This window comes from Sus scrofa, chromosome 9 (assembly GCF_054392235.1).
Source record: "Sus scrofa isolate SSC_HxYL_T2T_F1_AM1 chromosome 9, Sscrofa_HxYL_maternal_Yorkshire_Landrace_v2.0, whole genome shotgun sequence".
NCBI lineage: Eukaryota > Metazoa > Chordata > Mammalia > Artiodactyla > Suidae > Sus > Sus scrofa.
Genome location: NC_139391.1, coordinates 125289239 through 125306117, shown reverse-complemented (window position 1 = coordinate 125306117; position 16879 = coordinate 125289239). Strand labels below are relative to the sequence as shown.

The 16879-nt window shown below is 44.9% G+C and overlaps 1 long non-coding RNA gene across 1 annotated transcript; it reads left to right on the top strand.

Moving 5' to 3' along the window:
• Positions 1–403: 403 nt before the first annotated feature.
• On the top strand, positions 404–16678 carry LOC146400156 (uncharacterized). The gene is made up of 2 exons (XR_014816323.1): positions 404–499; positions 13735–16678. It is a non-coding gene; the product is annotated as an uncharacterized LOC146400156 (long non-coding RNA).
• Positions 16679–16879: the final 201 nt, after the last annotated feature.

Below are 16879 nucleotides of genomic sequence, written 5' to 3'. Positions count from 1 at the left end.
TGAACAAAATAAAGATCACTGCGGGGCAGGGGCGTTTCTTCATTTTAGCACAGAGGGGTAGAAAATGAACAGAAAACATAATAAATAAATAGACTCTGTGGTATGTTGGCCCGTGATAAGGGCTATGGCTAAATTCCAGGTCACAGTGCTCCCAGCATCTGAAGGCTTCTGTGTCCTCCAAACAGCCCAGAGACCTTTGCTCATCCACCTCTTCCCCCAACTAAGCCCCGCCTCCAATGACAGCTGGTGCTTTTGGAGAGTTCACTGGTTACCTGATTGGGTAATTAATAAAGAAGATGTGTTCAGCTGAACCAATCACTTACCAAATATACAACAAACTCAGTGAGGGCTATCCAAAAAAAAAAAAAAAAAAAAAAGAGGTAGAGATCTCTGCTACTTATAAATAATGTGCTTTTCCCAAGAAAACACCCTTCACTTTGGGAATAAGAGTCCAGGTGCAGAATTCAAACAGGAAAACAGTGCATTCCTTACTTGCAAGGTGAGGACTTTTTTTTTAAAGGTTGTATAGAAATATTTGCATTTTGAAAAGTCTTTCTCCTCAAAAACGTACAGTGGCCAAGAAGGGAAGGGGTGAGGAATAAAGTGGTTTCTTGTGACTTGTGCTGACAATGGAAAGGGGACCCCGAAATGCTTGCTTCTCTCAAGTGCAAGGATTCTGTCAGATGTTTCCTATCAAATGTTTAGCTTCTGCTCAGACTCTTTCAGATTGCAGGGTACACTTATATACCTTGTGATAGATGTTTATTTTAAAAATATATGGGGGGGTATAGTCATTAGACATTGTGGTCATCATTTCAAAATATATAGAGATATCTAGAATAGAAAAATATGGAGAACTATACTATGCTGTGTCCCAGGAACTGACATAGTGTGGTAAGCCAATCATGCTTCAAAAACAGACTCACAGAAAAAGTGGTCAGATGTGTGGTTACTAGAGGTGTGGGGCTGGGGATGCAATTGGACGAAGGCAGTCAACAGGTACAAACGTCCTGATGTAAGAGAAACAAGTACTAGCATGTAATGTACAACAGGGTAAAAAATAATTAACACTGATGTATAGGATATATGGAAGTTGTTAAGAGAGTAAATCCTAAGAGTTCTCATCATAAGGAAAGACGACATTTCTGTTTGTTTAATTTTGCATCTGTCTGAGATGAGGGATGTTATTTAAACTTACTGTGGTAATCATTTCATGATGTAGGTAAGTAAAATCCTTATGCTGTGCACCTAAAATGTATACAGTACTGTGTGTCAATTACATCGCAATAAAACTGGAAGGAAAAAAAAGCATATACAGGGAGGAAAGTAGTAAGCAGATGATTGTGAAAGTGGACCACACCTTGACCATGATCAAAACTGACAACTTGGGAGTTCCCGTCGTGGCTCAGTGGTTAACGAATCCGACTAGGAACCATGAGGTTGCGGGTTCGATCCCTGGCCTTCCTCAGTGGGTTAAGGATCTGGTGTTGCTGTGAGCTGTGGTGTAGGTTGTAGACGAGGCTCGGATCCCACTTTGCTGTGGCTCTAGTGTAGGCCAGCAGCTACAGCTCCGATTGGACACCTAGCCTGGGAACCTCCATATGCCGAGGGAGGCAGCCCTAGAAAAAAGGCGGACAAAAACAAAAACAAAAACAAACAAACAAAAAATTGACAACATGAGGCAAAGATACCTGTGTCTCCAACTGAGCTACTCCACAAGAATGCGGCATTGCTAATGAGGTACCCCAGCCGGAAATGCATAAGCTGGGAAAACATCAAGTAAAATCAAAGGAGGGAATATTCTACGAAATAACCGATTTCTTTAAAAAGGGTACTCAAAGACAAAGGCTGAGGAACGGTGACATATCAAAGGTGACTAAAGAGCAGGGCCACCAGTCATCCCTGTGTGCCTGGAAGTCAGCAGTTTCCCAGGATGCAGGCCTTTCAGGGCTAAAATCAGAAAAGTCCAGGCAAATAGGAAGGAATTAGTCACCCTTGCAAGGAGACATACCAATGAAATGCAATGTGTGGGACTTCCCATGGTGGCGCAGGGGTTAATGAATCCGACTAGGAACCATGAGGGTGCGGGTTCGATCCCTGGCCTTGCTCAGTGGGTTAAGGATCTGGCGTTGGCGTGAGCTGTGGTGTAGGTCACAGAGACGTGGCTCGGATCCCGAGTTGCTGTGGCTCTGGTGTAGGCGGGTGGCTACAGCTCCGATTGGACCCTTAGCCTGGGAACCTCCATGTGCTGCGGGAGCAGTCCTGGGAAAGGCAAAAAAAAAAAAAAAAAAAGACACACAAAAATGCAATGTGTGAAATGCATGATTCTGGACTGGAGTGAAAATGCTATAAAAGACATTGGGACAAGTCACAGACTTTGAAATTTTTTAAAAATTGAGGTAAAATGTAACATCAGATTTACCATTTTAACTGCTTTGAGGTGTATAGTTCAGCAGTCCTAAGTTCACAGCATTGAACAACCATCATCACTAACCATCTCTAGGATGTTTTCATCTTTCCAAACAGAAACTCCTGCACCCATTAAACAGCAGCTGCCCATGTTCCCTTCTCCCAGAGTCTGGTAACCACTATTCTACTTTCTGTCTCTGTTACATGCCTATTCTAGGCACCTTGTGTAAGCAGGATCGTACAACACTTGCTCTTTTGTGTCTGGCTTATTTCACAGCATGTCCTCAAAGTTGCAGCAAAAATCAGAATGCCATGCCTTTCTAAGGCTGAAAAATATTCCACAGTAGGCATACACCATATTTTGTCTTCCATTCATCTCTGGATGGACATTTGGTTTGTTTCTACCTTTTGGCCACTGTGAATAGCGCTGCAATGAACACTGGTGTAGAAACTTTTAAAGTATTAAGTCCATGTACAATTTCCCGAGTTCGATGCCTGTATTGCGGTTGCAGAAGAAAATATCTGTGTTCTAAGGCAATGCACCCTGAAGCAGTAAGAAGCAAAGGAAGATGACATATGCATCCTATTCTCAAATGCTGCAGGAAAAAAGACAAAGGAAATGTGGCAAAATGTTAAACATTGATGAATCTGGGTAAAGAGTATGTGGCTATATTATTCTTGCTACTTTTCCGTAACTTAAGAATTTCTTTTCTCTTTTTTTTGGCTTTTGTCTTTTGAGGACTGCACCTGCGGCATATGGAGGTTCCCAGGCTAGGGATCCATTCAGAGCTACACCTGCTGGCCTACGCCACAGCCATAGCAATGCTGGATCCGAGCTGCGCCTGCGACCTACACCACAGCTCAGGGCAGCGCCAGATCTTTAGCCCACTGAGCAAGGCCAGGGATCGAACCTGTGTCCTCATGGATACTAGTTGGGTTCATTAACCACTGAGCCACAATGGGAACTCCAAGGATTTCTTAAATACATAGGAAAGTAAGGAAGAGAGATATTTTATTTATGACAATCAGGCCTCATGAAGCAAGAGGAACCTATGAAAAGCCAGCCATCACAGAGCCTGAAATGTACTAAGAGACGTGATAGGTAACTCAGGATTCATCACAGCTTCACTGGGTATCTGGTCCCTGTGAGTGGAAGCGGGTCACAGAGTCCCTCTTTAGTGCTTCTGTGTTATGGTTTCTCAACTACTCTCTGCTTCTTCAACTGCACCTGTTCCTACCAACCAATTTCTGCATCCTGTCCCGTCCTCTCTTCCTCTTGCCTTCAGCTTGCTCACAGCTTCTGTTTCCTCCTGGTTTCTACTTCCTCTTTCTCTCTTTCTCTCTCTCTCTCTCTCTCTCTCTCTCTCTCTGTGTGTGTGTGTGTGTGTGTTGGTTCCCACTGCCAGCTTCCTCTGGTCCAGGCAGCTGTGATGGGGTCACGTGGTACAGAGCCTGACAATCTGCAGAGAAAAAACTGCAGCCATGACGTGGAAGCACATTGCTTGGCCGGTCCAGACTAGCTTAAGACACTATGCGTATAAGACTTGGTGTGGTTTACAGGGTTGGTATTGGGGACACAGTGAAGAGAAAAAGCAAACCATCATATCTCAACCCAGGCACTAATGATTCATGCTTAAATCATCCTGGAAATGTGTGGAAAATATAAACTAGGTATAGAAGTTCAAGAAAATCAAGGTGACAGGATCTCATCATGATTTTAGAGAAAATTAAAGTGACCAGAAAACCCTTTCTTTCTTTCCTTTCCCTCCCTCCCTTCCTTCCTTCCAAGAAAATTAATGATGCGATAGGTATTATAACAGATGCTTTGGGGAATACAAATTATGTAAGATATGGTCCCTGCCACCAGAAGTGTACCGTCTAGGACAACCTTTTTATTTTGCTTTTTAGGGCCGCACTTGTGGCATATGAAGGTTCCCAGGCTAGGGGTCTAACAGAGTTACAGCTCCCGGCCTACACTACAGCCACAGCAACACCAGATCTGAACCATGTCTGGACCTACACCACAACTGACGGCAACGCCGGATCCTCAACCCACTGAGCAAGGCCAGGGATCGAACACGCAATCTCATGGTTCCCAGTTGGATTTGTTTCCGCTGCGCCACGACAGGAACTCCTAGGACAACATGCTTTAAATTAAACGTTGCATCCTATTAATATACATCTGACCCGCATTTTTAAAAAATGGAATAAAAGGGAAAGTTATTAGAGCCCACCACACTTTGCAATGGTAAATACTGTTAAGTGAATTTTTACATGGGTGTCTATGTGTCCACAGGATTGTGCTATTAAACGTATTTTTGCTGTAGGCTATAGATAAACTGTCTGTAAGCCACTGATCTAGTGGACCTTAGGCCTACAGCTTCAGTAATCACTCCACCTCATTCTTCACACCCAAAGGCCAGGTGGCCTCCTTCCTCTCATCCTCCCTGGTGCTCCTGGGTTTAGGCCCTGTGCAATTTCTCACCTGGTTTCTTGCCATCCCTCGCTAAGTAGTCTTCTTGTCTCCAGTCTTATTTCCTGACTCACAAGTCTGTGTATCACACAGTTTCTCAGGTGAACTTCCAAAAGCGTGAATGTGATATTTGTGTTTCGGGTTGGAAACCCTTCCATGGTTCTCCGTTGCTTTCGGGTGAATAGCTAATCATGAGAGTCTTTCTTGATCTGTCTCTGCTGCTTTTTCAGCCTCAGTTGCTGATCCTCAGCCTCATGTCAGACTCTAGAGGTACCAGCTCACTGTGATTCCCCAACAGCCCAGCTGCTCTCATCTTTTAATGACTTTTACTCCTACCTCGAATCTCTTCCTTTATTTCTTCACCTGTATCTACCTCCTACTGATCTTTCTGGATACAGCTCTAGTGTCACCTGGTTTTGGCACCTGTTCTGACCATACTCCAAGGCTTCCCTAGCATCCCAGGCATGCCGCTGTCCCAGCACTGACCAATCCTTGTGGTCCTTGCTGTTGGGTTGTCTCAATTATGAGCTAGCTATCGGTAAGGATTCTGTTTTGCTTATCTCTGTAAAATAAGCAACAAGCTGAAAGCCTGACATGCCCAGTGCTGATCAGACCTTTGTTGAAAGAGAGAGTGAAGATGAAATCTCTTACTGGCTTACTCCTTGACTGTCATGAGCATACAAGGATAATGCTTGATAATTCTTGCAAATACTATAGTTCTCAAGAGTCATTAGAACTGGAGGATTACTGATTGGCCAGATGTGCTTTGTCTAATTCTGATTCTATCATTTCCTTTTCCATTCCCTCCCCCAACACCCCCCTCCCCTTCCCCATCTGGCTCCTTTAACGTGAGAATCAGAGAACAGGACCGTCTGCTAATGGGAAACCTGCAGGAATTCTCAATGTGGAGCCAGTTCAGTTTATCTTAGACCTTCTTTGTTTTTCTTACTGTCCATCTGTATTGCTTTTTAGGCTTTAGGGAGGCAGGCCAGATCCTTTTGTTGCTTATTTATTTCGTCTTTTTAGAGCTGCACCTGGAAGTTCCCAGTCTAGGGGTCAAATCGGAGTTGCAGCTGCCAGCCTACACCACAGCCACAGCCCCAGCAATGCCAGATCTAAGCCGCGTCTTCGACCTACACCACAGCTCATGGCAATGCCAGATCCTTAACCCAATGAGTGAGGCCAGGGATCGAACCCATATCCTCATGGGTATTAGTCAGGTTCCTTGCTGCTGAGCCACAATCAGAATTCCCTTTTGTTGCTTGTTTTGGATGAGAACCTGCTTAGCAGGGTGTCTGATACAGAGTAACTTCTGGAGAAACTTTCAGTTCAGAGTGCGGATGCAAGCACCCAGAGCTACCATATGAACTATGTCCCCACAGAACTATCCTGCTTTTCTCTCTATTCTAGGCACTGGAGATGTGGTGACAAAGAAGATGTGGCCCCTGTTTGGAGGAGGAGGAAGGGAAATTTTCTTCTTTGTTTCTCTGCATATTCTTGTGTGGTCTTAGTCTTTTGTTTTCTTGGATTTTGCTTGACAGAAGTGATATCTAGCCATTTCTAAGATAGTCAACTCTTCAGCAATTTTGTTTCAAAGGGTTCCACCTTTCTGTGACAAGGGAGAGCTATTCTTTTTCTTTTCTTTTTTCTTTTCCTCTTTTCTTTTCTTTTGGCTGCACCCATGGCATGTGAAAGTTCCCAGACCAGGGATCCAACCAGCATCACAGCATCACAGCAGCAACTTGAGCCACAGGAGTGACAACACAGGATCCTTAACCCACTGTGTTACCAGGGAACTCCAAAGAAAAGTGTTTTTTTTTTTTTTCTTTTTTGGCCATCTCATGGGATCAGATCTGAGCTGCAGCTGTGGCAGCTGTGCAGGGCTGGGGACTGAATCTGTGTCGCAGCACAGCAGAGATGCCACTGATCCCATTGCGCCACAGTTCCAAGGCAGATCTATTCTTTTTTTATTCTTCTCAATATTTTTTTTTAAGGGCTGCAAGTGCAGCATATGGAGGTTCTCAGGTTGGGGGTCGAATCAGAGCTATAGCTGCTGGCCTACACCACAGTCACAGCAACGCCAGATCGGAGCCATGACTGCAACCTACAGGGCAACGTGGGATTTTTAACCCACTGATTGAGGCCAGGGATCAAATCCGAATCCTCATGGATCCTACCACTGAGCCACAAGGGGAACTCTGGGATTTTTTTTTTTTTTTAATGCAATTACAGGCTTGTGAATAAAGTAAATTCTGAAGCATCTTTACAGCCTCACTTTGCTGCTACATAATGTGCTTTTCTCATTTTTGAGGGGAGATCGAAGTCAGGCAACTATATAACACATTTTACCATCTAATTAGTTACTCAATCTGAATAGAAAAATGACTAGGTCCTTTGGGTTTTGCTGTACTTATCTAGGTCGTTTCCAGCTTTTTTCTCACAGTAAATCAATTCTCTACCACTGTTGCACAACATCTGGAAAAAATATGATTTCTCAAAAGGTCAGTGGGTGCATCTTTGGAGCAAAGCCACAACGTATTACTTTGAATCATACCAATGTTTTGAGTTATAGCAAAACCAGGGAAAGATTCACTTGAAATTCTGTTGTGGTCCTTTTTCAGTCATTAAAAACCTGACATTTTCCCAACGATACCCTCAATGTGTTTTCAGAAGGGCCCTCATTCCCATGCCTTCACACAAGATCCAATGGTTCCTGGATTCTATGGCAACATTGAATTGCCCCCTGACCACTGAGTAATGTGAGGTCCTCTTGCCTGCGCCCATTCTCAGATTCTGCTGTGACCTCCAAGTTTCTGAGATGTCCCAGGAGCAAAAGGGCTTCTTGAGATTCTTACTCCAGCTCTAGGGGAAATCTTGCAGAGCCCTGTGTCTTTTCCCAGGGCTCTGCCTGAGCCTTGTACTGGTGGCAGAACTCTCCTTTATTTCGTTTCCCTTACTCCATGATGCTACATTTGTCACTGACCCCTTGCCACCTCCCTGGAAGAAGTCACATTTCCATCAAACAGCTCCTCTGTGACATTGAGCCTTTGCACTGGTCTGACCTCTCATACTTACTCAACCTCAGTCTCTTTTCATGTCCATCATTTGCTCTCTGTCTCTATCAGGTCAGCTTCTTTTCCTTGCCCCACAAATACTGTGGCCATGTCTGGGCTTTACCTGTGCTCTTCCCCACTTGTTATCCCTTTCTTCGTCTTCTCTTTCTCCTCCTCCTCCTTCTTCTTTGTTTTCATTTTTGGCCGCCATATGGCACATGGAGCTCCTGGGCCAGGGATCAGATCCGAGCTGCAGCAGAGACCTAAGCTGCCGCTGCATGAAGCAATGTCAGATCCTTAACCCACTGTACTGGGGCCGGGGGCCCGGGGGATTGAACCTGCTTCCCATCACTCCCAAGATGCTGCTGATCCTGCTGCCCCACAGTGGAAACTCCATGCCCTTTCTTCTTTTTTTTTTTCACCCATCCAAGTCCTTTTAGCCCTTTGAAGCCCAAAGAGAATCTTTTTTTAAGTATTCTAATGACCATTATTCTTCTGGTTTCCCAAACTCCTTTGCTGTTAATAATTGATATTCCTTTACCATCCATTAATTCATTCTTGCAGCAAAGATTTACTGAGACCCACTATGAGTTATCACCATCCTAAGCTCAAGATATCATGGGACAAGTGTTTGCTCTATTGGAACTTTTATTCTAATGTGGAAGACAGACAACAAGCAAGTAAAACAAGTGAGTGTGTAGCTTTAGATTGAGAAAAGTGCCATGAGAAAAAATTAAAAGGCAAGATAAAGGCCAGAATGTGACCGTGGGAGTGAGGCTGTTTTTCATACAGTGGTTAGGGAAGGCTTCTTTGAGAAGACATTTGATATTTCAGCAGAGACTTGAATTACGAGAAGGAATCAGCCATGAACGAACCCAAGAGTAGAGTGCTCCAGGTAAAGGGAACAGGAAGTGAAGTCCTGGAGAGAGGAGTATTCCAGAAAGATGAGGAATGTTCTAGAACAGCAAGAAAGCTAATGTGAGGCACAGTGTAGCAGGAAATGAGGAGAGGAAGGATGCAAAGGTGAGAAATTATAGGGCTTTTAGAGAGAGAAGTATCAAGGGTGACTTTAAAAAATTAGTCTACTTTTTGAATTAAGTTATTTATTTATGGCTGTGCCCACAGTGTGCAGAAGTTCCTGGGCCAGGGATCAAATATGAGCCACAGCAGGGACAACGCAAGATCCTTAATCTGGTGACCCCCAAGGGTGACTTCTTAATGTTAGTCTGAGTACCTGGAATGGAAAGCCCAGGGGAGGAAGTGAACATAGATCTGGTGGACAGGAGAGATGTTGGATTTGGAAACAAGAGTTCTCTTTTAATATTAAGTGTGAGATCCCTTTAGGCATCCAAGTGTAGACGCTGGGCAGACAGTGGGCTACCTACAAGTCTGAAATCCAACGAGAAGTAGGCTAGAGGTACAAAAAGACAGAGTGTAGACCTCACCTAGGAAGATGGTGTAGACTGCGAAGAGGCCAGATCCCTGGGGCCTACCAGCATTTTGAGGTCATGGAGGAGGCCCAAGAAAGGAACCTCCACTTGTGGCCATTGAGGCCTCCCACCTGTTCAAATGCATCTGTGGTGTTGTGCCGCGTGCTTATAGTTTCATGTGTGCCAGACCTGTCATGACAACCAAGACTGCAAACTTCTTGTGATCACTCTCCATAAGAGGGTCAGTAAAGAAAGAGCCAAAGTGTGTTATTGGTGCCTACAGTGTTGGCATGATCTTTGTTTACTATGTATTTCTTACTCTTCCAAACACAGTGCAGAGTGAATGCTGCCAGGCTATTGGGGGAAATGTAGCTACTTCCTTTCTCAAGGACTGGCTCTGTGAGTTAGTGAAGAATTCACAAGCTTATTTTACTGGCAGTAAACTGATGCACAGAGAGATTAACTAATTTATGCACAGCCCACACGGAGTCAATAGCTAGCCTGAGGCCACACGGCAGTGTTCAGTACAGTGTGTGCCGATTGCCAGCGTCACCTGGCCTGCTGGCTTTTTTTTCTTTTTTTTAAATTCTAACACACATGGGTGATCCACTCAGCGCTTTACTGATGGTCACTCTTAATCCTCACAACACCTCCATGCAAGGGCAACATTGTTCCCATTTTACAGATGAGGAGATGGAGACAAGAAGGAATTTCATAGGATAAAGAGGAAGATGAGTCTGACTCTTAAACCATGCTCCTTTTTTTTTTGTCTTTTTGCCTTTTCTAGGGCTGCTCCTGCGGCATATGGAGGTTTCCAGGCTAGGGGTCTAATTGGAGCTGTAGCCACTGGCCTATACCGCAGCCACAGCAACGTGGGATCCGAGCTTCGTCTGCAACCTACACCACAGCTCACAGCAATGCTGGATCGTTAACCTACTGAGCAAGGCCAGGGACCGAACCCGCAACCTCATGGTTCCTAGTTGGATTCGTTAACCACTGAGCCACGACGGGAACTCCCTAAGCCATGCTCTTAACCACAATGCTACATACCTGCTGAAACAGAATCTGAGAATAGGACATAAGAGGAATCTGTATTTGGAAGAATCTCTGGAACATTGTTATATATATAAAGTGTGAGAATCCAAGCTTCATGACATCTCAAGTTTGTTCTTTGAAACGCACAGACATCCTAAAATTTGCTCTGCTAAGCTGTTTATTGTTAATATCTCAGTATCCATATTTAATTTATTAGAGTCTCACAGACTATTCTAATAGCATTTTGTTAAACACAGGTAGCAGCTTGCAGCCTAGTTTATCATTTCCAGAGAGATAGAGCACATGAGTGTACAATGAACGGGCTTGCATTGTCTGATAGATTGACAATCATTACCTAACAATGTAAAGCCTCATGCCAGGGACATTGACGTAGCCTACTCTCAACAAGAATAATGTGGCCTTTCCGTCTGTGCTTATGATTCTGCACATGCACCTGCTCAGACCCATAAACAATAATGAAACAAATCATAGAGTCAGCACAATAGCATGAATGACTCCGTGCTGCTGGCTGAGAGAAGGTGGTCATGGATTACGCTCAGTTCTGCACTCCCCAGGCTCCTAAAGAGAAAGCCTCTTGAGGCAGGGGAGGGCCCGGAGCCCTCAGAAAGTTCCATCCATGGAGTATTCTCTGACCGCCTCTGCCAATGGTCTCAAGAGCTTATGGGATGAGACATTCCCACTGTGGCACAGCAGGATCGGTGGCGTCTCTGGAGCACAGGGACGCAGGTTTAATCCCGGCCTCGCACAGTGGGGTAAGGATCAGCTGTTGCCACAGCTGTGACAACACAGGTTCTGATCCCTTGCCTATGAACTCCATATGCTGTCGGGTGGCCAAAAAAGAAAAAAAGAAAAAAAAGAGAAAAGGTTTAAAAAAAAAAAAAAAAAAAGAGCTTATGGGATAAAAGGGAAATGGAGTTAGAGAACTATTAAAAAAAAAAAAAAAAGTAAATGAATCCAGGTCTCAGTTGCAAAAAAGAAACATGCTGAATATATAAGACCTTTAGATCATAGGTGATAACATCTCGTAAACTCCTTTCTGTTGACAGGCAATTGTGTTTTACTGTCACAGCTCTCCACCCAGACTGACCCTCTGCATCATTTGCACAGTGAGACTGGTTTCACCTGTTTGCAACTGTTAAACTCTTAGTCATCACTTCAGTTGTGTAAGCCAATTTTCCCAGCAGATTGTCCTATACACATTTTTAAATCGACAGCAGGAAAGAAAAAAAAAAAAAAACAACCAAACATAAATCGACAGCAGAAATCAGCCAAGGGTGTACACCTGTTGTATATTGTCAAAAGGGGAAAAATAAAAACAGTTGGGAGTAGAAATGAGGCCATTACACCAGGGAGAACTGCAATCTGAGCTTTTCATCTAAAAGATGCCAAGAAAGAGAAACGTAGGTGGGCTGGAGGAGGAAGAAGAGGGAGGTTAACGGTGGAAGGGGTGGGAATTGAGATGAATGTCTAAGGCTTACATCTTGGGTATAAAGTTGTCAGATTTAGAAAAAAAGAAAAGAGAGAGAGAAGAAAAGAAAAGAAAGAAAGAAGAAAAATGTAAGATGCTAAAATAAATCTGAATTTCCGATCAATAGCATGTAGTTTTTTAGTATAAGTCTGTTTCATGTAATATCTGAAACATACTTATACTAAAAATTATTTGCTGTTTAACCTAAATTCAAATGTAGCTGAGTGTTCTGTATTTGATCTGGCAACCTTACTTGAGTAGCGCCTTTTAATCTCAGTTTGAAAAAAATCCTTTTAGAAAACAGATGTCTTCAGGAAACCGGGTCATGGATTCAACAACAGAAATACTTGCTAATTATGCTGCACAGTGTGATGAGATTATATACTTATTTAATATAAATAAACTAGCAAGTGTAATGACGGAAACTTAGCTACTTCGATTTGAAAAACTATCCTCTTTATTTGGTAGGAGGAGAAATAAACTAAAAATGGACAACTCTGATTTTAAGACTTATGGCAAGAAAACATCCATCCATTTACTCATTCTCTGCCTACTTTTTATCTGTACAAAGTCTTGCTGGTGGAGATGTTTTATTAAATTTTATTTTAGTGATCAAAAGAATTACTACATATGGACTCCCCAATCCAGTTTCTTAAATAATTCTGCGTGGTAATAATAGACGATTGACCCAGCCAAAGACAAAACAAAGCCCCCAATAAAGGGCCAACTTACCACCACCACTTACCACAACCTGTCCCATTCCAGTTTGTCCAGGGTGGCAATACACTAGCATGCAAACACAGAGACTGAAACAGCATAGGCTTAGAGTTGGGTGCTAAGATTGCAGTGGAGGAAAGAGGGGGGAGAAATAGCATGAAAGAAATAAAGTCTAAGAAGTCCAAATGAGCCAGATGCTGAGGTTGAAAGAGGGTAGGGCAAGGATGGGGGCAAGAGAAGAGAAGAAGGTCTGACCAGAGCTTGGTGGGAAAACGGGAGGGTGGCAGAGAGAGGGAGGGTGAGCCGGTGCGAGGCTGAGTGTTTGTAGATGGGCCAATATTGGAGGGGCTGTCAGATGAAAGGGAACTTTATTTTATCTAGCTCCAGAGAACGAAACCAAGGCCAAGAAATAGACACCGCAGGAAAACAGATGTTGACACCATTTAGGCAAGAGCTTTCTAAGCCTGAAGAGCTGATGCGGACAGAATGGCCATCCCTGGAGGGGTATGAAGCCAAGGCTGGCAGACTGGTGGTCAGGACTCCGGGGGAAGACAAATCCTGTCTTGGGTGAGGCGTGTACAAGACAGATGTTCTCCAACCTGCAGTGTGTGTTTCAATCTGGCGGGGGCCTTATGCCTTTTATCAATTGCTCTGGCCTCAGTGCGTAGAACAGTACTTGGTGCACAGGAGAGTCTCAGGACATCTGGAAGGTCACAGGGGAAGTGCTTTGCGGAGAAGGTGGTGCTCTTTGGGGCCTTGGCCTTGAGATGATAGGGAAAAGGAAATGAGCGGGAGTCCAACCCATACGCAGTGAGCATCTGCATTTGGAGGAGGATGGATTACGGCTCTATTTTGTGAGAGCTGCAAGTACGGAATGCATGTTTCCCAGTCCGTACCAGCCTGGTGAGGAAAAAGAGAAAAAAACTCATCTAATAGCAAAAACAACACTTCCTGGGTCCCGCCATTCTCGCCTGCCTATGGAATTTGCGGTCCCTCTCGATTTCTCACCAGCGGGCTCTAGGAGCACTGGGGGCTGGCCCTCATGCCTTCGGAACTCAGGGCCATAAGAGGGTGTTTGCTTTGATTACATTTCTGTCCTCTGACTTGCTTTGTCTCCTGCTTTGCCAGACTATGGTGATGTCGCTACATGCCTATTGGCTCTGATGATGCCACAGCGCCTCTATACCTGGCCAAGGCACCAAAGCTGCCCTGGCACCTGCCAACATGCCCACCACCACCAGTGACACTGCCCTCAAAGCATATGGGCTGGGGAGTGAATGAAGTTTTAAGACAGAAGATGTGGCGTCAGCGAGCAGGAGCAAGAGCAGGTGATAGGGAGTCACTGACCCATCACACAGTGAAGCTCCCCGTGACCTTTTGGGGGAAAACAACCAGGAGAGCAGCCGCCCTGCACAGAGAGAAAGAATATGGAGCCAGAGCAGCTGGGATGTGGTGCTTGACCACTCTCTGCCTCAGTTTCTCCCACGTGAAGCAGGAACAAGGATGGTGCTTCTTCTGAGGCTGTTGTAAAGACGAAACGAGGGAGCACAGACAGAGCCTGGGGCTGCTTGTGGCCCAAGGAAAAGCTGTCAGTCTGTGAGCCCCTTTGTGAACGGTGCTGTCCCAATGTTCTGAAGGCACCCAGTTCCCCTTGGGGCGGGGGGGGGGGGGAGGTGTCCTGTGTTCCTGGTTGTACTATAGCCTTACAATAACCCTAAAACTGAGTGGGTCTCTGCTGCCTGCAACAAAAGGAGCCTGACAACCACTACAGATCTGACTTCTCAGGGGATATATCAACTCCGGTTCTCAAGTTGGAATTTCCACCACTGTCCTCTGAGAAGCAGCAGAAAATCCAGTACCCATACTGGTTAACCATGCCCATACAGAGTTACCTTTCTCTTGAGGAAACAAGGCAAAAAAACACTAAGTGACAATGAAATGTTTGAATATCTGTTTGTGTCTTCAGCAGGAGAGATGATGCTTAGTCCCAAATGTAGAGATTGTGGAAGCAAACTGCTTTCTTGCAGTTATAGGTTGTTCAGCCATTAGTAATCTTTTCTTTTTTCTTTTTCTTTTCTTTTTGGTCTTTCTAGGTCCAAAACCAAGGCATATGGAGGTTTCCAGGCTAGGGGTCAAATTGGGGCTGTAGCCGCCAGCCTACACCACAGTCATAGCCAGAGCAATGACAGATCTGAGCCACATCTGGGATCTACATCACAGCTCACAGCAACGCCAGATCCTTAACCCACTGAGCGAGGCCAGGGATCGAACCTTCATCCTCCCAGATGCTAGTCGGATTCATTTCCACCGAGCCATGATGGGAATCCCCCCTCCCATTTTTTTTTAATTTATGAGAAATTTAAACAAATTTTTCTTTACCTTGCATGGCGTCCCTAGCTTTTTGTTACCTAAGCAGGCCTCAACGAGTGGCCTGTAATTTCAAATGTCTTCGGAGGAAATAACTTTTCATTATTATATTTTGAAACTATTTTGAAAGGATCTGGAGAACATCAAGGGAGAAATGTCTGTTGGCTGATGGAAATTTAACCCTCACATTCAAGAGAAAGGTTGGGGCTACAGATATATGGGCTTGGAAAGCATTAGTATATAGGTCATAATTAAAACTCTAGGATAAAGTAAGCAGGGAAGGGGATTGTATGAAATGACCACAGAAAGGGACGAATGACTGTTTGGTGCCTTTTTCTAAAAATCCACGGTCATCAGCTTCACATGTGGGGCCTGCTGTTCCTGGGCCCTGCCCCGAACCCCTTAAACCTAATGAAGTCTGTGCTTTTTGGTGCCCTTCACCTCCTCTCCTCCACCCCCAACCACCAATCTGTTCTCTGTATCTGTAAGTTCAGGTTTTGTTTTATTTTTTTAGATTGCACATAGAAGTGAGATCATATGCTGTTTTGTCTTTGTCTGTCTGACTTATTTCACTTAGCATAACGCCCTCAAGGTCTGTCCAGTGTCCTCAAGGTCCATCCCATGCAAACAAAAGTCTGAGCCCCGAAGAATCAAAGGGAGGGTATATTTGTATCAGGCACAGAAAAGACGCGGTGGCAGATGCTACGTAAAGTAAAAGGCAGAAGTGGTAAATTGTCACTAAGACTCTGTGCTCAGCCTGGCCTTCATATTACCAGGCGTGCAGTTCCCTGCGTGTCCCACTGGGTGAGGAAGCCTCACTGGCACAGGCCAGAGCCCATGCACTGGGAGAGACTGGGGGCGCCAGCAGCCCACAGGCCTCAGATCCCAACACTGCTTTTTCAGGGGAAAGGGTTTACAATGGCCATCAGGGTCAACTGGAAGCCCCAGAGGGCAGCCCTTGGTGCCTGGTAGGGGCTGGTGAGGCATCCCCGGAGAGTTTAAGTGAAGAGGGAACCTGTGTGCCATCCGACAGAGTCATGCTCAGGCGCAAGAGCTGCAGCCTGCTTTGCACACACATAGAGGCGAGAGTGGACCCAACCCAGTTCTGATGGAGTCGCTTAAACCACTTCCAGGTGATGCTCTGCAGTTAATCATGTAAGATACTTTTTTTTTTTTTTCGGTCTTTTTAGGGCCTCACTTGAGGCCTGTGGAAGTTTCCAGGCTAGGGGTCAAATCAGAGCGGTAGCTGCCCGCCTATACCACAGCCACAGCCACGCCAGACCCGAGCCCCATCTGTGACCTACACCACAGCTCATGGCAACACCAGATGCTTAGCCCACTGAGCGAGGCCAGGGATCAAACCCGAATCCTCATGGATGCTAGTCAGATTCATTTCTGCTGAGCCACACTGGGAACACCGATACTTTGATTTTTAACTCACGACTATTTCGTAAGGCGCTGTTTCTATAATACATAGCATTTTAACCAAAGCAGTTCCATCTTTCCCTAGGGACGAAGCTGAAAGAGTGACCTTTACAGAAGACGTGGCCCAGGAGTGACACATTGCCAACGCACAGGAACAGGGGGACTCCTTGACACAGCGCATGTTTCTGTAGGAAAGTGACTTGTGGGTTGGCTATAAAGGTCCTGGAATTGCTATAAATGTATAGGGGATCATTTTGGAATAAAAATGTTTCTAGCTCGATCCTGGCATGGAACAATTGGGGTTGTGAAATCTAAGCATACATCACTGAAAGAGAATTACGTTAAATAATACAGATGTAGGTCAAATCCAGCCATACATCCCTGGGACAGAATGCGTGCGCTTATCTCTGCTACCTCCCTGAAGGAGCAAACGTAAATCTTGCTTGGAGTACAACTTACATTTTGCCTTTAGGAGAGGGAG